General features: G+C 40.9%; 1 protein-coding gene across 1 annotated transcript in view; it reads right to left on the bottom strand.

Annotated features, from left to right (window-relative positions):
* Window positions 1-2,290: 2,290 nt before the first annotated feature.
* The window catches only part of LOC125044963 (FMRFamide receptor-like), a 21,198-nt gene continuing 15,608 nt past the window's right edge, over window positions 2,291-7,880 (bottom strand). Inside the window, exon 7 of the mRNA XM_047641939.1 lies at window positions 2,291-5,319. The gene's annotated coding sequence lies outside the window, so the exon portion shown is untranslated. The remainder of the gene's footprint in view (window positions 5,320-7,880) is intronic.

Genomic DNA, 7,880 nt, shown 5'->3' with positions numbered 1-7,880 from the left:
GTGTAGGGAAGGGACTAATCAGTATTCAGGTATAAGGTGTAAGGGACTAATCAGCATTCAGGTATAAGGTTTAGGGAAGGAACTAACCAGCATTCAGGTATAAGGTTTAGGAAAGTGACTAACCAGTATTCAGGTATAAGGTATAGGGAAGGGACTAACCAGTATTCAGGTATAAGGTGTAGGGAAGGGACTAACCAGCATTCAGATATAAGGTGAAGGGAAGGGACTAATCAGTATTCAGGTATAAGGTGTAGGTGTTATAAGGTGTAGAGAGTTAATTCTTTGTTTTTGTTTAATCAAATTTCTTGGAAAGAGGAAGAGAGAGACAGAGGAAGAGACGGGTTAGAAAAGGAATGTTTTTAATGTAGTTCAGTATCAAAGTGTTGGAATTTCATATATTTATTCAGGTTTTGACGATGAAATGCTCGCAACAATTCGGTACTAATAATTTACATAAATGACAGTACAGTACACATATATACATAAATACATACGTACATACATACATACAAAGATACATACAAACATATATATGTGTGTGTGTGTGTGTGTGTGTGTGTGTGTGTGTGTGTGTGTGTGTGTGTGTGTGTGCATACATATACATATATAGACTCATACAAATACAGACATACACACACACAGATATATATATACATATATACATATATATACACATATATATAAACATCTATACATATATACACACACACACATATACATATATATGTATATATATATTTACATATATATATATATGCAAACATATATATATATGTATATATACATACATATATGCATATATATACATACATACATATATGCATATATATATACATAAATACATACATACATACATATGTGTAAATGTATGTGTGTATATACATACATATGTGTGTATATGTATGGATGTATATACATACACATATGCATATATATACATACATACATACTTGTGTGTATATATGTATGTATATGTATATAAGTATATAAACACATACTTATACGTGCATACATATACATACATGTTATATATATGTATATATACATACATATGTATATATATACATACATATAAGCGTGAAAAAACATACATTTACATATACATGCATATATATATATATATGTATATATATACACATTCATACACACATGTGTATATATACATATATATGCATACATATATATACATACATGTGTATATATGTATATATATACACATACACACACAATATATAAATATATATACACATACATGCATGTTTGTGTATGCATATATACACATATATATGCATACATACATACATGTGTGCGTGTGTTTGTGTGTTTATATATATGTATATATGTGTATATGTATATGTACATACATACATACATTTATGCTTGAAAACATTTCCTCTTTGGAAACAGATTCACTTGCCTCCCTCCCCCCCCCGGCCCTCCTGCCCTGCACACGCATGGTGAGGGAAAAGTGTTTCAGAAAAGGGTGACTGTTGTTTTCTGTTGACAAGGACATTTAGAAATTCTATTTTCCTCTTTGGAAGTCATACAAAGCTTAGACCTTATATACATCAGCAAAATGTAGTGGTGTGTGTATACATGTGCATATAAATGTGTTTATATATACATATATATATGCATATATATAACTATACATATATGTATGTATCAATGTACATGCATATGCATATGCACACACACACACACACACACACACACACATATATATATATATACACATATATTTATATAAATATATATTTGTATATATATGTATATACGTGAATATGTATATACATACATACATACGTACATACATACATACATATGTGTGTGTGTTGGTGCGTATGTAAACACATATATTTGTATACGTAAACACATGTCTACACACACTCACATATACACATATACACATACATACATTCATATATATATATATATATATATATATATATATATATATATATATATATATATATATATATATATATATATATATATATATAGAAAGAGCGAGCGAGCGAGCGAGCGAGAGAGAGAGAGAGAGAGAGAGAGAGAGAGAGAGAGAGAGAGAGAGAGAGAGAGAGAGAGAGAGAGAGAGAGAGAGAGAGAGAGAGAGAGAGATTCATAAGATAGGCAATAATAAAAGGGTAATAAAATGGAATAAAAAGAAAAGAGCTGAAACATTGCGGAAAATATACAAACCTTGTGTTTGAAGGTGAGACATATCTAACAAGTGTGAAATGGTCGTTACGGGGATTGAATTATACCGTAAACAATTGCATGGCTGTTATTTACTTCGGGTTTTATCTCAGAATGTACAGGGATTTAGAAATGAGAAGGTCGAGTCTGTTAGATGTTGTTGAAAAAAAATTGAAATCATTGAGTGAAAGGGTCGTCTTCTATGTGAGAATTTTGGCGGAGGAAGACGGTCTGCTTAGACTCTGTTCTTATAATTCACCCATATGTATTTGAACCATCGTTCAGGCCTTGCATTACATCTAGGGCAGTTAAAAATGGATACGATATTTGAACATAGTTCTGAGGACAGAGCCATCCTCTTCTCAAAGAAAGAAGTAATATATTTCAGTTAACAAAAACACGTGGGAACGAAAGATTCAGCATCTCACGTAATTGTTTACATGTCCGAGGTACGGTAACTGTTTGTACTTAGGTCTTTGGAAGCAGTGTGGGTTTTTGTGGAGAAGCGTAGTTTATTATGTAAGAATGGTCTAACAGTCTTATAAAAATGTCAAAATAGGCATCGTTTCTGAAATAATCAAGAAATTCATTTCGTTATGAAACTGGATCCAGGTGGGCTATAAGTTCAATGCTCGGTTAACTGGAGTGGTGATGCTGTTAATTTTATATTTCATGGGTGAGAAATTTAAATAGTTTTCCTCAATGTTTGGATGGTTTTCATTCAGGTATGACTGGACTAGTTAGGTGTCATTTGAAGAAAAGAACCGTGTCATCTATATATCTTTTATAGAATATTGGTTTTAAATTGTTTGAGCAATTATTTAACCAATTACAACCATAGGACAGCGTTTGCATAACTTGAGCCAAGTGGTGGACCCATAGCCATAGTCTATTTGAGTATATGGTTTATCATAAAAACAAACAAACAGAATCTTTAGTAGCAACATTAAAAAAAAGATTTTTATTTTGTTTAAACTCATCGGATATGGTGTCCGTAATAATCTGTGTAGAGTCTGACAGAGGGACGTTAGTGAATAATGATTCAACGTCAAAGCTAGCCATTACTTTTGAATCTTCAATGCTAAGTTGTTTAATTTCATCCACGAAATCGAATGTGTTGGCAGTAGTGTTCTCATTAGTGGTTTGGAGTTGGGTGAATTTGGACGAGGAATTTAGCAACGCATTAATAGAGGACACGATAGGCCTAACAGGCGTCCATATAAACGACCGAGTTGAGAGACAGCAGCAGAAATGGAATGATACATTCTTTTAAAGTTATAATTAAATGCATTAGCTGATGACACGATAGGCCTATGAGGTGTACCTATTTTGTTAACTTTGGAGAATCCACTTAAACGATCAAGTCAAGAGCCAGAAGCAGAAATACATGTTTTCGTTGTTTTAAATTCGTAAAATTCTGTTTAGTTTACCCTCAAGTTTAAGGAGATTGGAAGTCGGATCGACATTTAGAAGTTTAAGTTTAGACGAGTCTGAAAGAATGTTAGATAGTTTGTTATAGTGATCAGTCTTGTTCAGGATAACTACGCCTTTTGTGTGTTTTTGTTGTTATAATTTTAACGGAGTGGCTATATGGGTTCACCACTTGGCCCAAGGTATGCAGTCGCTTTCTTATGTCATCGTGAATGTAATTGGTTAAGTTACTGCCCAAATGATTTTAAACCAATATTCTATAAAAGATAAAGAGATGGCACCTTTACATCTGTTCAAACGACAGCTAACAACTCCTGCCATGTCAGAATGAACAGCATCGATACATTAAGTTTACGCGTGAAACAGAAAAGGAAAATAAACTTTCCTTTCGTGACACGCATATTCCAAAGAAAACGGTTTACGGCACTACGGTTTACAGAAAACCAATTTCACTGTTTTGAGGATGAACTATTTAAGTTTCTCACTCCTGAAATACAAAAAATAACATCACTCCAATCTACGGAGCATTTAAAACCTGCTCCACCTGGGTCCAATGTGATAACGAAATGAAGTTCTTGATTTAATTACACAATACTTGATCATATGGGTAAATCTCAGAGCAGACCACCTTCCTTCGCTGTCGCCAACATTCTCACGCAGAACACCTCCTTTTCACTCAGTGATTTCAAAATTTTGTCAACAACATTTAACGGACTCGACCATCTCATCTGCGAATCAATTTACATTCACGAGATAAAACCCGAAGTAACTAACAGCCATGCAATTGTTTACGGTATAATTCAATCACCGTAACGACAATTTCACACTTGTTAGATATGTCTCACTTTAAACACAAGTTTTGTATTATTTTTTACACAATGTTTCTACCCTTTTCCTTTGTTCCATTTCATTACCTATTTATTATTACCCATTTTATTAGCAAAATTTCCATATATATATATTTATATAGACATATATTTTGGTATTATGTACATTTATATAATAAATATTTGTGTATAAACATATGTGTATATATATGTATGTATGTGTATTTGTATATATATTCACCGATATACATACCCACAAATGTATGTGTGTAGACAAACAGCTGCATATGCATTTTGATAGATGTATAATTATCCAAAGAGTGGCTGATATGCTTTGGAAATTCTATGAGCTAAATATCACACTCAGTGTGATTCTATTTCATAAATATATTATGGTATATCTCCGACCACATGTATTCTTTCATCTCGTTTTGAAATGAAAGTCATCCATTGTGTTTGGAAATTGTAATATATACACAAAATAATCTTCCATTTGTAACAAGATTTTTTTTTTTTTTTTATGATTCTCTCGTTCACGTTAACGTCTGAAAAACTGTATAATTGTTTTTCATTATTTTTATTTGATTTTTTTTTTCTGACTATAGTCTCTTTCTTTGTGAGTAGCACCATCTGAACGATTTCAAAAATCAAAATTATTTAAGGATAAAATTCTTTCATTTGTGTTAGTCCTCCTTTGAAGGTCTTTCAACACCACAGGTGAGTCGAAATCTACTTCACAGCGGTTTGTAAGCGAGTGACGGCCACCCTCCTTGAAGAGATGTCTTGAAGGACCTTGTGCTACACCTCAGAAGGCCTTTTGCTGACCTGTTTGCTCTTGGGTCACGGCAGGTCAAGGCGCTATCTGGAAAGCAGACTGCGATTAGCGTTTGGCACGAGCGGCAAAGGCAGCGAAATCCATTTTCAGTTGCTTTGCATTGCATATACATAAAACATTTATACATACGAACACACGAACACAGACACGCACGCACGCACGGACGCACACACGCACGCACGCACACACGCACGCACGCACGCACGCACGCAAGCACACACATACACACACGCACACGCACACACACACACGCACACACATGCACACACACACGCACACACACACACACACACACACACACACACACACACACACACACACACATATATATATGTGTGTTGCCGTGGGCCCCAATGCTGCGGATCACCCCTGCCTTGGGCCTCAGCCCTCGACTCAACTAGTATTGCACGGTCTTTTCCTCTTCCCCTTTTCCTTCTCTTCTCTAACCCCTTCTACTATCCAATCCCTAAGGTGTGAGAGCCGTGTTGAGAGGATGAAAGGCTGTCTTTATGCCAATCAACCACAACCCAGTCAAATGTGATTGATTTTTACGTAATTCTGCAGACATGACCTCCCCTTTAATGTTTACGTTGGCGGCGAGTCCTCCCCCCTCCCCCCCCGCCAATGTCAGACTTGTTGACGTCTAAGCTATCCTGCCAAACACTGCCGTCCCATAGCCCGATGTCCTCTCTGTGCCTACTCTGGTCATAATGTATTTTGAAGTAGCAATTCTCAGATTCAAATTTGGTCTCACTTTACGCGAAGTCAGGCAGGAAGCACGTCGACTCTCTACTCCAATAATGTCCTTCGCTCTGCCCCTCCCCTTTCCTCCCAAGTTGTTCCTACATCTCCCCCAGTATCCCTTCCTCATCTAACTTCTACCCCCTCCATCTCCCAGTCAAATTCTTTTGCCATTCTAAATCCAGACACCCCAATCTCCACCACTATTCCAGACGCTACCCGGTACCTACCCCATCTTCTCCTACCCCATCCTCTGCTCTATCAACCTCCCCCTCTACCCCTCAAACATTTCCCCCCCCCCCCCCTCCCATGAGAATAAGACCTCCCTAAGACATTCAAAATCATCTAATCATGACCCAGGATAACATGCCTACACCTCATCCATCCTTCAATCTCTGCTTCCATTCCCTCTACCCTCAAAGTAACTGCCGCCCTCCATTCTCCTCCTACTTACGTTCCCCATACACCCCTTCCTCCCACTCCCTCCCAACTTATCCCATCTCCCCGCCTGCTTCAGCTGCATCATCCCCCTTCCTTCCCTATTATCCCTTCCTCTTCCCCCCTAGATTCACGTAGCTCTTTGTCACAGCAGCCCCCTTCCCTGAACCCCCTTCCCTGAACCCCCTTCCCTGAACCCCCTTCCCTGAACCCCCTTCCCTGAACCCCCTTCCCTGAACCCCCTTCCCTGAACCCCCTTCCCTGAACCCCCTTCCCTGAACCCCCTTCCCTGAACCCCCTTCCCTGAACCCCCTTCCCTGAACCCCCTTCCCTGAACCCCCTTCCCTGAACCCCCTTCCCTGAACCCCCTTCCCTGAACCCCCTTCCCTGAACCCCCTTCCCTGAACCCCCTTCCCTGAACCCCCTTCCCTGAACCCCCTTCCCTGAACCCCCTTCCCTGAACCCCCTTCCCTGAACCCCCTTCCCTGAACCCCCTTCCCTGAACCCCCTTCCCTGAACCCCCTTCCCTGAACCCCCTTCCCTGAACCCCCTTCCCTGAACCCCCTTCCCTGAACCCCCTTCCCTGAACCCCCTTCCCTGAACCCCCTTCCCTGAACCCCCTTCCCTGAACCCCCTTCCCTGAACCCCCTTCCCTGAACCCCCTTCCCTGAACCCCCTTCCCTGAACCCCCTTCCCTGAACCCCCTTCCCTGAACCCCCTTCCCTGAACCCCCTTCCCTGAACCCCCTTCCCTGAACCCCCTTCCCTGAACCCCCTTCCCTGAACCCCCTTCCCTGAACCCCCTTCCCTGAACCCCCTTCCCTGAACCCCCTTCCCTGAACCCCCTTCCCTGAACCCCCTTCCCTGAACCCCCTTCCCTGAACCCCCTTCCCTGAACCCCCTTCCCTGAACCCCCTTCCCTGAACCCCCTTCCCTGAACCCCCTTCCCTGAACCCCCTTCCCTGAACCCCCTTCCCTGAACCCCCTTCCCTGAACCCCCTTCCCTGAACCCCCTTCCCTGAACCCCCTTCCCTGAACCCCCTTCCCTGAACCCCCTTCCCTGAACCCCCTTCCCTGAACCCCCTTCCCTGAACCCCCTTCCCTGAACCCCCTTCCCTGAACCCCCTTCCCTGAACCCCCTTCCCTGAACCCCCTTCCCTGAACCCCCTTCCCTGAACCCCCTTCCCTGAACCCCCTTCCCTGAACCCCCTTCCCTGAACCCCCTTCCCTGAACCCCCTTCCCTGAACCCCCTTCCCTGAACCCCCTTCCCTGAACCCCCTTCCCTGAACCCCCTTCCCTGAACCCCCTTCCCTGAACCCCCTTCCCTGAACCCCCTTCCCTGAACCCCCTTCCCTGAACCCCCTTCCCTGAACCCCCTTCCCTGAACCCCCTTCCCTGAACCCCCTTCC

This window comes from Penaeus chinensis, chromosome 36, assembly GCF_019202785.1.
Source record: "Penaeus chinensis breed Huanghai No. 1 chromosome 36, ASM1920278v2, whole genome shotgun sequence".
NCBI classification, from domain to species: Eukaryota; Metazoa; Arthropoda; class Malacostraca; order Decapoda; family Penaeidae; genus Penaeus; species Penaeus chinensis.
The sequence above is the reverse complement of the archived record's forward strand: the minus strand, read 5'-3'. Positions and strand labels throughout refer to the sequence as shown.